Source organism: Triplophysa rosa, linkage group LG9, assembly GCF_024868665.1.
Source record: "Triplophysa rosa linkage group LG9, Trosa_1v2, whole genome shotgun sequence".
In the NCBI taxonomy this organism is placed as follows: Eukaryota; Metazoa; Chordata; class Actinopteri; order Cypriniformes; family Nemacheilidae; genus Triplophysa; species Triplophysa rosa.
Window position 1 is genome coordinate 1,709,220 of NC_079898.1, and position 14,533 is coordinate 1,723,752.

Below are 14,533 nucleotides of genomic sequence, written 5' to 3' on the forward strand. Positions count from 1 at the left end.
TGGGAAGGCCCCTACCTTCGGCCTCACAGGCGGCGGCCTTGTTTCTCTAACAGCGAGAAGCCGCCCGGAACCGTAAGGCCACTGGGTAAGCGCTACTTCCTCAAGTGGGGGATGCGCTACAGAGACCACTTCCTACCGCAGGGAGGAGACTAGTGGAGATACCAACATGGTCTCACCGATGGGGGAGAACTCATGGGAAGAAAGTGCGGCTGAAGAGTAAACCGCGAGGTGGAGGTCCACCTGGGGAGGTCATGGGTTACCAAGGTGGGAACCAGCATGAGGATACATCAGACGGAACCGCCCTACTGGGGGGTTGCAACGTCTGGTAGCACTAGGTCCGGTTAGAGCTATGTTGCGAATAACTCCGGTGATACCCGGCCTAAGGGGCAGGGCTGCTCTGCCCAGCCCGCCCGCAGGAGGTGCTTGCTAGTGATGGATGGAGTGCCTGTTCTTCACCCAGTGGGGGAAGAAGGGAGGCTAGTAGTACGCTGACCCCCTAAGGAGAAAGGGGGGGAGGTACTGTCATAGGCGTACGCCCTACCGGCCGCCAGTCTTGCCTGATGCCTGCAAGACTCGAGCCGATACCGGTTTTACGCGGAGGCTGTAGGACCTCGCGAAGGTGATGGGTGTAGCCCAACCCGCAGCTCTGCAAATGTCTGCCAGAGAGGCGCCTCGAGCCAGTGCCCACGAGGAGGCTGTACTCCGTGTGGAGAGAGCTCTCACCCAGTGGGCGTAGGCGATCTTAGGACAGGTACGCCATCGACGACGCCCATGATCCAGTGCGTTAATCTCTGTTTGAGACAGCCCTCCCTGCTGATCTCCAAAACAGACAAAGAGCTGCTCAGAGCTACTGTGGCTCTGCGTGCGGTCCAAGCAGAGGCGCAATGCGCGTACTGGACACAACACGGATGAGGTTGGGTTTTCCTCCCCGGTGGGGAGCACCTGTAAGTTCACCACCTGGTGTCGCGGGGGAGTGGTGGGAACTTTGGGCACGTAGCCGGGAAATGGACTGAGGGCGTGGAGATATAATTTCAAGTAAGTCACTGTGTAATGAATGCAAACTTACTTGAAAATGGACTGAGGGCATGGAGGTATAATTTCAAGTATGTCACGGTGTAATGCATGCAAACTAACTTGAAAATGGACTGAGGGCGTGGAGGTATAATTTCAAATAAGTCACTGTGTAGTGCATGCAAACTTACTTGAAAATGGACTGAGGGCGTGGAGGTATAATTTCAAGTAAGTCACTGTGTAATGCATGCAAAACCCTCTTGAGCGTCCTCCCGAGAGCCGTCTTCATCGTGAAGTAAGAAAGAGCGGAATCTCCGAGGGGCTCCAGGACCGCATCAAGGTCGTAAGAGGGTACGGAGCGCGGGTGATGTCCTTCCCGCGCCCCTAGGAACCAAATGATCAGGTTGTGCTGTCCTAGAGACTACCAGCAACTGGGTCGTGATGAGCGGCAACAGCGGCTACATACACGTTCAGTGTGGAAAGGGAGAAATTATTCTCAAGTCTCAGGAAAGACCGCAACCACATGATCAAGCAACTCCGCGAATCTTCTCTCGAGAAGAGCACCAGAATGAGAAGAGGCACCACTAGGCGTATCGTCACCTAGTGGCCAGGGCCCTAGCCTGAGTAGTGGTCTAAACCGCCGCAGGGGTTAGGCCACTCAGGATCTTCTCGCTCCGTCCAGGGGCCAGACATGGAGGTTCCAGAGGTCTAGCCCGTGATGCCATAACGTGCCCTTCCCCTGGGAAAGCAGGTCCTTCGTCAGGGGAATCGGCCTGGGGGGAGCTGTCGTCAAGAGCATTAGCTCCGAGAACCAAGTCCGGTTGGGCCAGTATGGCGCAACTAGTACACTTGATGCTCCTCTTCCCTGACCTTGCACAGGGTCTGTGCAGTGAGGCTCACTGGGGGAAGACGTACTTCCGATGGTTCCACGGCCAGCTGTGCGCTAGAGCCTCCGTGCCGAGGCAGGGAGTACCTTAGCAGCAATGGGTGGTGTCCAGGGAGGCAAAGGGGTCTACCTGAGCCCGCCCTGACTGTCCCAAATGAGCTGGCTACGCGGGGGTGGAGTCGCCACTCTCCGCGAAGCGTAACTGACGAGAGAGCACATCGGCTGTCTGGTTCAGGTCACCTGGGATATGTGTGGCCCTGCGGACTCCACAGGAGGAGGCGTCGGGAGAGTCGTGTTAGCTGCCATAAGCGAACGCCACCCTGGCGGTTAAAAACGCTACGGCAGTTGTGCAGTCTGACCGGACCAGCACGTGCTCGTTCTGCACAAGAGGTTGTAACCCCTTCAGTGCGGGTAGCACATCCAACAACTCTAGGCAATTGAATGCCTGCGCAGGCGGGGGCCCGTCCATCGCCCTGACACTGCATGCCCGTTGCACACGGCACCCCAACCCTGCAGGGAGGCGTCTGCCTGACACGTCTCGCCTGCCCGAGAGGGACCCCCGTCCGTATAAAAGGTCATTGAAGACCAAGGGGTTAGGGTGCGTCGGCAGAAAAGCGTAATCACCATCCGCCTGCTGCCGGTGTGCCACGTTCTCCAGGGAACTCGACTCTGTAGCCAGTGTTGGAGCGGTCTCATGTGCATCAACCTGAGGGGTATCACCACCGTCGAGGATGCCATGTACCCAGGAGTCTCCTCCCGCTGACTGCTTGAAAAATTCCAGGCAGTACAACACTGACTGAGCGCAATCGCGCTGTAATGGAGACAGAGTTGAGTTCCATACCAAAAAAGAGTATGCTCTGCACAGAGGAGAGCTTGCTCCCTTTCGGTTGACCTGTGGTCCCAATCGATCTAGGTGCCGGAGCACTAGGTCCCTGTGTATACATAACAGATCTCACGAGTGTGTCAAATGAGCCAGTCGTCGAGATAGTTTAGTACCCGTACACCTCCCTCCCTGAGGGGAGTGAGGGCGGCTTCCACGATCTTCGTGAAGACTCGTGGGGACAGAGACAGACCGAAGGGGAGGACTCTGTACTAATATGCCTGACCCTCGAAAGCGAACCGTAGGAACGGGCGATGACGAGGGAGAAGAGACATGAGAGGAAGCGTCCTTCAGGTCGATTGCCATGAATCCATCTTGACATCTGACAGATGCCAGGATGCGCTTCTGCGTAAGCATCCTGAACGGCAGCTTGAGTAGGTGCCTGTTCAGGGTATGCAGATCTAGCTACCCCCGCTCTTTTGGGGACGATGAAGTACGGGCTGTAAAACCCGTTGAACATCTCGGCTAGAGGGACGAGCGCGATCGCTTCCTCACCATCGCTTCCTCACCGAAGCACGGGGCATCCTTGCCTCTGCTGAGGTTAAGAGGATGCACCGAAACTAGGGCGGGCGTCCGGGGAGTGGATCGCGTAGCCGAGATGGACCATATTCCATAGTCACCGTGACGGTTTGGGAAGCTCTACAGGCTCCTAGGGACCGACAGGGAGGCTAGGGGTACGTTCTGCTTCATCGACCTCCCTGGGGTGGTTCGATGGCTGGCAGTACGGATCCCTCGCCGTGGGGGGGACCCCGGGGAGGAGATCGGCTCTGATCGGGCTGATGATTATCCTCGACATTGGGTCTCGCCGCAACGTCGAGTTGCCGAACACCGTCGGCAGAGGGTGAGAGCGGCTGTGATAATACCCAGACGATATGTGGCACAAAGCACCGTCGATTGAGAGTGCTTAGGCTGCTGATTATCCTCGACATTGGGTCTCGCCGTGACGCAACGTCGAGTTGCCGAACACCGTCGTGTAGAGGGTGAGAGCAGCTGATATAAACGCCCAGAGAGGGAGAAAAACTTTATAAAGGTATTCTCGAACTCCCTGGGGTCTTCCCATGAGGGCCGCATTGGCTTTCACCGCGGCTGCTGATGGGGTGGTGGTCTCATCTTCGATGTCTCGAAGAGGACCAGGGCTGCTGGGAAGCAGACGGTGCACGGGATCTCGGCGGCCAGAGGGCGGTCGAGTCGCGGCTGGGGAGGACATACGTGATATCCTCTATCTGCTCCCTAACTGTCGAACCCGACAGTATCACCAAACAGCCCCCCCTTGCGAGATGGGTGCATCGAGAAAGCGGACTTTCTCAGAGTTACTCACCTGTGCAAGGTTCAGCCAGAGGTGTCTCTCCTGGACCATAAGTGTGGACATCGCCCGACCCAGGGCCCGCGCGATCACCTTGTTCGCCCGAGAGCGAGGTCGGTGAAGCCGCGGAGTTCCTGCATAAGCGCTGGGTCGGTCTTACCCTCGTGGAGCTCTCTCCGCGCATTGGCCTGCAGGAAGGCCATAGCATGGAGAGAGGGGACAGCTTGGCCCGCAGCAGAGTAAGCTCTCGACACCTCAGATGCCGAAAAGCCTACGTGCTTTGGACGGGAGTTTAGGTCAAGCCCTGGGGGACATTGACGTATCCTCTAGCTGCCCCACCATCGAGGGAAGAAAGGGTGATGGAACTAGTTGACGTGTACGCACCAAAGGGGGCGTTCCAGGTCGTACTAGGTTCCTCATGCACTTCCAGGGGAACACGGCACTGAGGGTGAGTGCGGCTTGGAGCTGCTCTCAAGCCCGAAGAACCGTGTATCCAGCCGCGAGCATTGGGAGAGGCAGTGCGGCGCACCGCAACCCAATGCCGGCGGCCCGGGAAAGCATGGCTGACGTTTCGACATCCACTTCTTCCTGATCTCGACCCCCCGAGGGAGGGAGCTTCAAGGAATCGTCGGAGTCTGATGCCAGTAAGTCACCCTCCGATGCTGCAACAGACACCTCACCACGTACCGTGTCCGATACGTAATTGAGGAATAAGACGGTGGACCGTCTTATGGGGAACGGTCAGACGAGCAAAGCGAGGTGTGAGCGGTCCGCGAGCCAGTGGCTGACGGATTAGCGCTCACAGTAATCCTCATATCACCCTCGCTGCTCGCCGTAGCGGGCGGCAGGGCCGTAGTCCTGCCGTCACGGAACGGGAAGCAGACAAGGTGGTGGCTGAGTCCCGTGGGAACACAACCACCCGTGACGCAACGTCTGAATCATCAACCGCCCGCAATGCGGGCAGGACGTATCCACAATATCTGCCCCAGCGTACTGGGAGCAGATATCGTGTCCGTCCCTCTCCTCGATGAGTGTGTTGCACCCAAGAGAACAGCGGGCCACGCTGGAGAAATTTGCTCTTTTAGAGAAAAAACCCAAACACTTCTGGAACCGCCGAGATGCCCAGGGGAAGTCGCTGCAGGAAGGGGAAGTCGCTGCAGGAAGGGACAGTCCGCTGCACCATGTCGTAGAGCCGGCAGTCTTGTAGCGAAGTCTGTTGATCACGAGCGAAGGCTCCGAAGAACAAAAGGTGAATGAATGAGGCATGCCGTCTCCCTTTTATACCCGGATATCCGGGGGCGGAGTCCGGCATGCAAATTTCATTCGCCAATTTTCATTGGCCTTTTCTAGAGAAGTCGGAAGCGATTGGTTCTCAAAGGACGAACCCCATCTGTCGGTTCGACACAACGTCGAGAGACCGACAGAAAGGGAACTGGAGATTCCCAAGGAACTCCATATGCCTTGAGAGCAGATCTAAGTTGAAAAAAAACGAAGTACGAAGATGCTGGTAGAAAGAATTTGGCTCTTAGCACCTGAAGTGAACAGAGGCCCAAGTTATCATATAGATCACCACACGTGTTTATGCCCAGTGATGACCAGGAAGGTTGAACAAATGGACGATTGCCACATAGAAAATTAAAATTGTTCCATAATGGTGTATTGCTACAGAATTTGAACGGCCCTCCCATCAAACGTTCCACCCTTTTCCAGATTCAAATAGAATTTGCTACAATAGGACCAAATCTGTAGTTACTAGCTTTCTTTCCTGTATCGGTAAAAATAATATCTTGTAATCTATGTGGTTTGACAATTTCAGATTCAATCACTCTCCATGAAACTGTAGAGTCAGATTCAACCCAAGTATGGAGAGCCTTGATTTGGAATGACCAGTAGTAAAGTTCAAAATTAGGCACGGCCAATCCCCCAGAGTTTACAGAATGCTGCAGTGTGGCAAGTGTAATTCTAGGTTGTTTACCAGCCGAGGCAACAGATTCATCTTAACTGTAGAGATTCTACCTTGGAGGGAAAACTTTGAGGTTATTCCATCTTCCAATATCATTTTTGATCTTAGTTAAAATGTTGTTGTAATTGTCTCTAGTTATTTTATGGATGTTTTTACAGATAGTAATGCCCAGATATGTAAAAGAGTCCTTAACAGGGATAAATGAGGGAATATAGGATTTAATTAGAATATTATTGATCGGCATTAGTGCAGATTTGTTCCAGTTAATTTTGTAAACTGAGTAGCTACCAAAATGATCAAATTCCTTAATTATACAAGGTACTGAGGCGTCAAAGTAATCCAAGTATAAAATTATATCATCAGCATATAATGAGATAACATGGTTGTGTTCATGAATCCTAATTGGTGTTGCTTGAGACTTTCTAATAGCTTGTGCTAGCGGTTCAAGTGATAGGCAAAACAGAAGTGGGGAGAGTGGACATCCCTGCCTCGTTCATCGTTGAAGAGTAAACGAGGGAGATATAATATTGCCAGTCAGTACTGATGCTTCGGGTAAGTGATATAATGTCTTTATCATTGAAATGAAGCGTTTGCCAAAGCCAAAATTTTTCAGAACTGCTCACATATAATTCCATTCCAGTCTATCAAAGGCTTTTTCTGCGTCCAATGAAAAAACAGCACAAGGACTCGTGTGAGAGTTTGCAAAGTCGATTACATGGAAAAGTCGGCGCATATTATCAGACGCATGACGTCCTCTTATAAAACCAGTTTGATCTAGATTAACTAAACTGTGAATTACCTTTTCAATGCGAGAGGCAAGAACTTTGGCATATATCTTTAAATCACAAGGAATTAATGAGATTGGCCTGTAACGAGCAATCTAAAGGATCTTTTCCTTTTTTTAAAAGCAAAGAGATCAGGGAGGTTTTTTGAACCCTATTAAATACGCCGTGGGCGGTCGAGAAAGTGAGTGAATTAAGCATAATAGGTCCTACGACATCCCACAATTCTAAGTATAATTCAGGTGGGATACCATCTAAGCCTGGTGACTTGCCCCTCTGAAGATGTTTTAAGGATTCATGGAGCTCTTCCAGGCTTAGAGGGACATCTAGAGTTTCCTTTTCCAATCCTGAGATCCGGGCCAATTTTAATCTATCTAGGTAGTTCTTGCAAGATGATTAATCAAAATTGGTTTCAGATTTATATAAATTTGTGTAAAAATTCCTAAATATGCCATTAATCACCTTGGGATTAGTGGAGATCTGATCATCTGAGGATTTTATAGCACTGATATAGGCCTTTGACTCACATTCCTTCAACCTAAGGGCTAGAAAATGACTGGGTCTCTCCGACTCAAAATAGTACCTCTGCCTAGTCCTATGCAGAATGAACTCTGCTTTTGAGTGTGAAAGCATATCATACTCTTTTTTTTAAAGAGGATAATGTTGCAGCATGAGGATCTGAAAAATGTTGTTGTTGTAGTAGATCTTGTAGTGTTTGGATATTATTTTCTAGTTGTACAAGCTGGCGAGTTTTGGCTTTGGCAAGATTAGAAGAGAATGAGATGCAAAACCCCCATATCGCACACTTAGTCGTTTCCCATAGTATTTGTGTGTCAACACCACAGGATGTATTAATGGCTAGGAACTCCTTTACATGGTCCTTCAGAGAGTTAATGAATGCCAAATTACTGAGTAGTGATGTGTTAAAGCGCCATCTAGGGGCCTTCGCTGTATTACTAGAAAGATGGATATTACATAACACAGCCGAATGGTCGGAGACTAAGATTGGTAATATAGAAATAGAAGAGTTAGATGAAATTAAGGCTGGACTTAAAAATATATAGTCTATCCTCGAGAAAGTTTTATGCCTATTAGAGAAAAATGTAAAATCCTTACGCGCGGTGTTTTGAAGTCGCCATAGATCAATTATGTTGAGTTCTTCAATGAATTTATTCAATAGCACGGAGGACGGATTAGCTGTTGAATCTGGGCGAGATTTGTCTAATGCAGGATTTAAAACAGCATTAAAGTCACCACCCACCACTAAAGAGCAATCGATCTAATTCAGTAAGGTATTAGAGATTTTGGTAAAAAAAAGCTCTATCGGTCTCATTTGGGCTGTAAATGAGATGCCAATGCTATCCTGTCATTACATAATTTGAAACGGATAAAGACCAATCTGCCCTCATCATCACTCAATGTATGTTCAATAGTTATGTGCAACTTTCTATTGACCAAGATAATCACCCCTTTGGTCTTATTAAGGGCGCAGGAGAAAGCAGTCAATTTATAATGCTTGTTCTGAAAACGTGCTACATCACATTGTTTTAGGTGCGTCTCCTGTATAAGGGCACAGGATACGGACTTGCTGTGTAGGTATTCTAATATTCGGGTGCGTTTGATTGCAGAGTTTAGGCCGTTCACGTTCAGTGATAAGACATTCAAATTATCCATTATACGTTTGCAGCAATAGGCTAGGTCTATTTGAAAAGAAGACATGAACAAAACCACAAAATAATACATGAGTGTTACTACATGCACTAGATAACAATTCGTCCATAGAGAAGATCGATTTAAAGAAGATTAAACACAAGGTATTGGGGCAGTGGTGTCTGTTGCAAGGGGTAATCTTAAGAAAAGAATAGAAAAACAGATAACTATATACACAAACCAAAACAGACCGCACATTAACAAACCTGTAGGTCTGTATGAACTCAAAACATTTCGGATACGTGGCCGGTCCACTACAACGCAAGCCATATCACCCGATTGGCCCGCTAAGGCAAATTTTCATTAATTATCGAACATACTCTATTAGCCCGAGGAAGTGGTCAGTCTTACCAGTCAACGACTGTTATGTGAAGAAAGGAAAAAAGATAACATCCAAGATCCCAACAGGAGGTTAGTAAGTATCCATGTGTCTTTAACAGGTATCCATATTTCTCCCGTCGCTACCTTCACCCGTGTAGCTAAGATTGCCACGATCCCTGTCGTTAGAGATTGAGGTGGTAGTCGCTGTGGTCCCGTTACTTTGGAGAGCTTCAGCATAAGTCTTCCGTGTCTGTGCCAGTGAGCTGACATAATCTTCATAATCATAAAAAGGTTAGCTCTGAGGAAACAAGCTGCATCGGAGCCCTCTGCACCTTCTGGCAGCCCCACCAGTCGAACATTGTTCCTCCTACTTCTATCATCAATGTTCATCAGCTTATCCGTAAATTGCTCTTTTAGAATTGTGACAGTACGTCTATCCTCACGTGCATCTGCCTGAACTGAATCTATCCGTTCCCGGATACTAATACTGCACTATTTTACTAGGTGTGGAGCATTTCCCTAGGAGCCATACTGCTGAGAACTTGGCTGCTGGACATATCAAGCTCATGGAAGAGTGGGGCATAAAAGATAAAGTGAGGTGCCTGATAACTGATGTTGCAGCCAATATGATAGCATGTGTACGATCAATAAATGTTAGACATGCAATATGCATTGCAAATTTTGTGAGGAAGTCTTTGGATGACATCAGTAGCTTCAATGAAATCCGATCTAAATGTAGGAAACTTGTTACCTATTTCAGAACCAACACTACAGCAAAATAAAGACTGTCCAGAGTACAGGAGCAGATGAGGAGACCAGTTCTGAAGTTAATCATTGAAGTGGACACTCGCTGGAAAAGCACTTGTACCATGCTGGAACGACTATATCAGCTGAGAGAGCCAGTGGGGGCAGCCCTGGCCTCTCTAAGGACCGACATCACCCCTCCTACAGCCCTGGAGTATGAGGCAGTCCAAGATACTTTTCACGTCCTTGCCCCTTTCCAACAGGCTACAGCAGAGCCTTCTGGGTGTCTGCCTCCAAAGTGATACCTTTGATGAAGATGCTTATTGACGCAGTTACAAGTAAGTTAGAAGGCAGCTGGGTGACAGCTTAGTCCGGATGGTCAGGGAAAGTACAGTACAGTTAGAATCATTGGCCCTCATTTATCAAACGAACGTAGAAACCAGCATACATCCGAGTTTAAAAATCTGCTTACGACAACGCTCACGTGTGATTCATTAAACTTTCGTATGCGGCCAATTACTTGATAAATGCGGTGGCTGAAATCGATCATAATTTACATATCATGCCCCTATAAATTCAGGGTGTAGGCGCCTATGGCACCCCTAGATTTTGCGACATGGAGAAACGTAATCCGGCCAAAAAGAGGAACTTTTCCGATTTAGGATTGAAACTTTAACCTTGAAAAGCAGAATCAAAGGACGTAAAAAACTGTTTGGAAAGACATCACTGCTGCGGTCAACAGCGTTGGTGTAGTGAACCGAACTCCAGCTCAGGTTTGTATTTGTTATTGGATATTTATGTTTTATAAATATCACTGCAAATTATTATTCTTTCACAATTATTTTTACACTGAAAGTATTGTTGTTTTAAATTACTTTGGTTGTATTGTGCATTTAAACAAAATTATAATATGACTTCAGTCTTGAAGAGCTTTGTTTGAGTTAGCTTACATTAATGTGTTAATGTAAAAACGAATGTAGAAATAAATTACTGATAATTTTTGCGGCGCAATTATAGTATAATGTTTATATGTAAATGTTTTAACAATAATCTTCATTTCGGTGAAGAAAAAATGTCAGTGGCGGAGGAGACAGATATGTTTCTAAAGAGGATAAGGGTTTAAAATCTAATCTTGCATTTCAGGCTGCTTAAATCAAGCACACTCTGTAACAGTACACAGATTAAGGATGCCACGGGTGGTAGAGTGAAGGTAAAATGGGTTTAATAACACAAACAGGAACCAGGAACAAAAAGAGTAATCCACAAAATAATAATCCACAAGGTAAAAACCAAGAACATCCAAAAAGGTAGGTAATCCACAGAATGATACAAAAAACACGAGCGGAAGCATCCACGGAACAAGAATACACGGGTAAACTTCCACAGAAAAACAGGTTTGGAACTAGGTAACACTTAACTTACAACTAGACCAGACAACAAACACTGGGTAAAGGGAGAACATTTAGGCCCGGTTTCACAGACACGGCTTAGTTTAAGCCAGGACTATGCCTTAGTTGAATTAAGATATTTATGTCGCTTTTATAAAAATGCCTTAGAAGAATACATTACTGGTGTGCATTTTGAGACGAAACAATGGCACTAATATATTTTAAGATGTTTCTGGGCAAGTTATATTCAGTTAAGACAGGTCACACATTCCTTTTAGTCTGAGACTAGCCTTAAGCCTTGTCTGTAAAACCGGGCCATAGTGTCCAGATGATGAGGTGCTGGTGAAAGTCATAGTATTCGGGTGAGCGGGAACATGTAGCGGGGTGAGAGCGCTGATGCAGGGGGCGTGGTTGACTGCGGAGAAGTGACCGTCACACGCACAGTTTCATGATTGCTTCATTTATTTTTCTCTATTTCAGATCTGTCGGAGGCAAGAACCAGCGGTGTTCAGCCCCCTAAAACCTGCCTGGAGCCTGCCACACAAAGCCAGGCAACCTCGAGCTGTGACCCAGTGGGCGTCTTTCACAAACACCCAAGCACAAATAAACATTGCTCAAATAAAAAACCATTAAAACATGCATGTTGTCTGTTTTCATTAGAATGCCTATTTGTCAAACAAAGAAGCTTTCACCTTGCAAATACATTAGGTACTTACCCATTGCTTATAGGCCTAATTATATTGATCATTGTAGTTTTTTATGTTTTACTTTTAATTGTATATTTTAATTGTTGTAAATTATCTTAGAAGTAGGTTAGCCTAAAATCTCATCCGTTTTTTTACACCAAAGCACCCGTTAACCTTGTAATTTCAAACAATTAAATGTTCATATAATTTAACTAGAAAATGAAATAGGCCTGCTGTATAAATCGCTATGGAACATTTGATACATTAAACGAAAAAAACAATAATCATTATTAATTTTCAGTTATCAAAAGGGTAAAGCGTACTGTATGCTGACCTTCACCTTATCTCACAACTTGCGTACACGAGCCGAGACCTGTCGTGAGATTTGATCTTAGTAACCGCTCACATCCAAATTGATAAATGCCAAGTTTTGCATGGAAGCAAACGTACGCACAGTTTTCTGGCATACGATCATTTGATAAATGGGGCCATTAAGTGTGATGATGACCATACCCACATTATTGGATCCCAGATTTATCTTTTTTTATTCTTATGTCAAGGGAAACTGCAAGAAGCGGTAGCAAGATCAATATGTACTGCATAATCATGAACTGATAGATTTCCTTGTTGTACTTTATAGAGTTGCTCACTTACGGCAGAACCACCAATGCACCGACCAAAGACTTCACGGAAGTGCTTGGTGAAATTATCCGCTGACTGAACTGGAGGACCGGACTGTGTCCACAGGGATTCCACCCATCGTAGAGCTTTTCCTGAGAGGAGAGATATAATGTAGGCAATTTTTGAAGATTCAGTGGGAGATGGCTGTGGTGTTGTAAATTAAGGGTGCACTGGAGGAGAAATCCATTACAATCCTCCGCCAGACCAGAATACGACACTGGTGAGACCATGGGATCACCAGCGATAGCTGGTGAAGAGATGATGTTTACATTGTGCTGTGTCGGTGAAGTTGGAGTGGTGTGTGACAAAGCCCTTTTGAGTGCGTCCACAATCTCCTGAAAGGGATCCGGCGCACTCATCCTTGAAGCGGTCTGGTCTTCTGTAACAGAATGTAACAGATGGTAAGTTACTTTGCAACACTTTATTGACACACAAACTGAATGCAGGTGAGTAATACTTAATATATGAATGAGTGGATGAGGATATTGATAATAATACTGTGATTAGTACTCCGGTGAGTGTGAGCGTGGTGGAGGTGTGGTGAGAGAGCTTGGCATCTCAGTCAAACTACCCTCAAGGGCCCGGCATAGTCCGGGGGAATTGCATTTTCGTTCTGTGATTGAACTTTCTAGTTTCCTAATTAATACATCACTTTTAATAAATGAATAATCACACAAAAAAAAATTCTTAAACCAATTAATCACTCAAATACATTATTAATTGATCCAAATGAAAAATGAAGTAACATTTGAAAATGGTATGGTTTTATGGACATGGAAAGAAAAGAACAGGTGAGGAGAAAGTGAAACAAATAAAAATGCGCAGCCGGGAAGCGTTGTGTGGAGTAATTATTTTGCATCTACATAACGTACATTTTAAAATATACTTGGCACATAAAATAAGACAGCGGGTAAGGGGTAAACAAGGACTTTAATAAAAATACAAACACGAAACAAAAACCCACGAGGGGTAAAACAAAAGAACAGCAAGGTAAGAACAGGAAGAGTATACAGGAACATGAAGGGCATGAAACAATAAACGATATGTGGAAACGAGAGGGCGGGAACAGAGACAAGACCGGAGAGAGTGTATGGAAAGCCATAAGGACAAAAAATACACCAGACACGTGGGTCTGTCATGATTCTGCCTCAAGGCTCAAAAAGAGTGACAAGAGAGGGAAGAATCATGACAGGAGAGTATCGTGTTGCACCTATATTTCATAGAAGAAAATGCATTTTAGTAATTACAAATAAAATGAATAACATTCAAAATCAACATTGCGTCAATAAAATAATAAATTGTTTTGGTGCTACTCTTTTCTTGACATTTGTTTTCCGTGCTGATATTGTTCCGTCCCTGACCTTACACTGAATGAAACCAGTAAGTTTCCCATGTCAAAGAAGGCGGAGCATCAGAGCACACCTACCTATTACGCAATGGCCATGAACCAATGGTGGCTTGAAGGTGTTTACCAGCAAACGCAAACTTTCCCGGAGAGTTCTGTTTGGTTAGCTGCACCGAACTAGTGAAATTAATTGTCGTTTGGACCAGATTTTGTTCGAAATGTTGTCACAGACGATCGTTTTTCGACATTTCGAATGTAGTATGCTGGGCCGTTTAGTCTTTTCTGCATAAAGATTTTTTAATTCTAGCTTTAAAATATGAAGTTTCAGTTTGTTATTTTTTGATGTTTAACTAAAATTAGATTTATTTATTTTAGAATAGAAGTATATCTTAAAGAGGAGGGGTCCTATCATACACCCGGCACAACACGGCGCAAGGCGCAGAGCAAGTGTTTTTGCTAGTTTAAGCCCGACGTGGTTCTCATTTTCTTGTCCTGTGCCGCATTGTTTAAATAGCAAATGCATTTGCGCTCAATATAAATAATAAATAACCAAAGAATCAACGGAAAGATAACAAAGGCCCAGGAGCGCTGGAAGCTCAGAGGGACGATTGAAGGCTGCTTAAGAAATGCCGGCATCAGCCTCATCGCAGGAGAAACCACTCTCATTAATTACATCAACCAAACTCCGACCTGTAAAACAAAACAAAACCAAACAGAACAAAACAACCCAAAAAGGATTCATAACACCCTCCCCCATAAAAAGTTGAGTATCCATTCATGGAAACTCCACAGTTTCATGTACCATATCAAACCCCTACTGGAGAACAACCCCA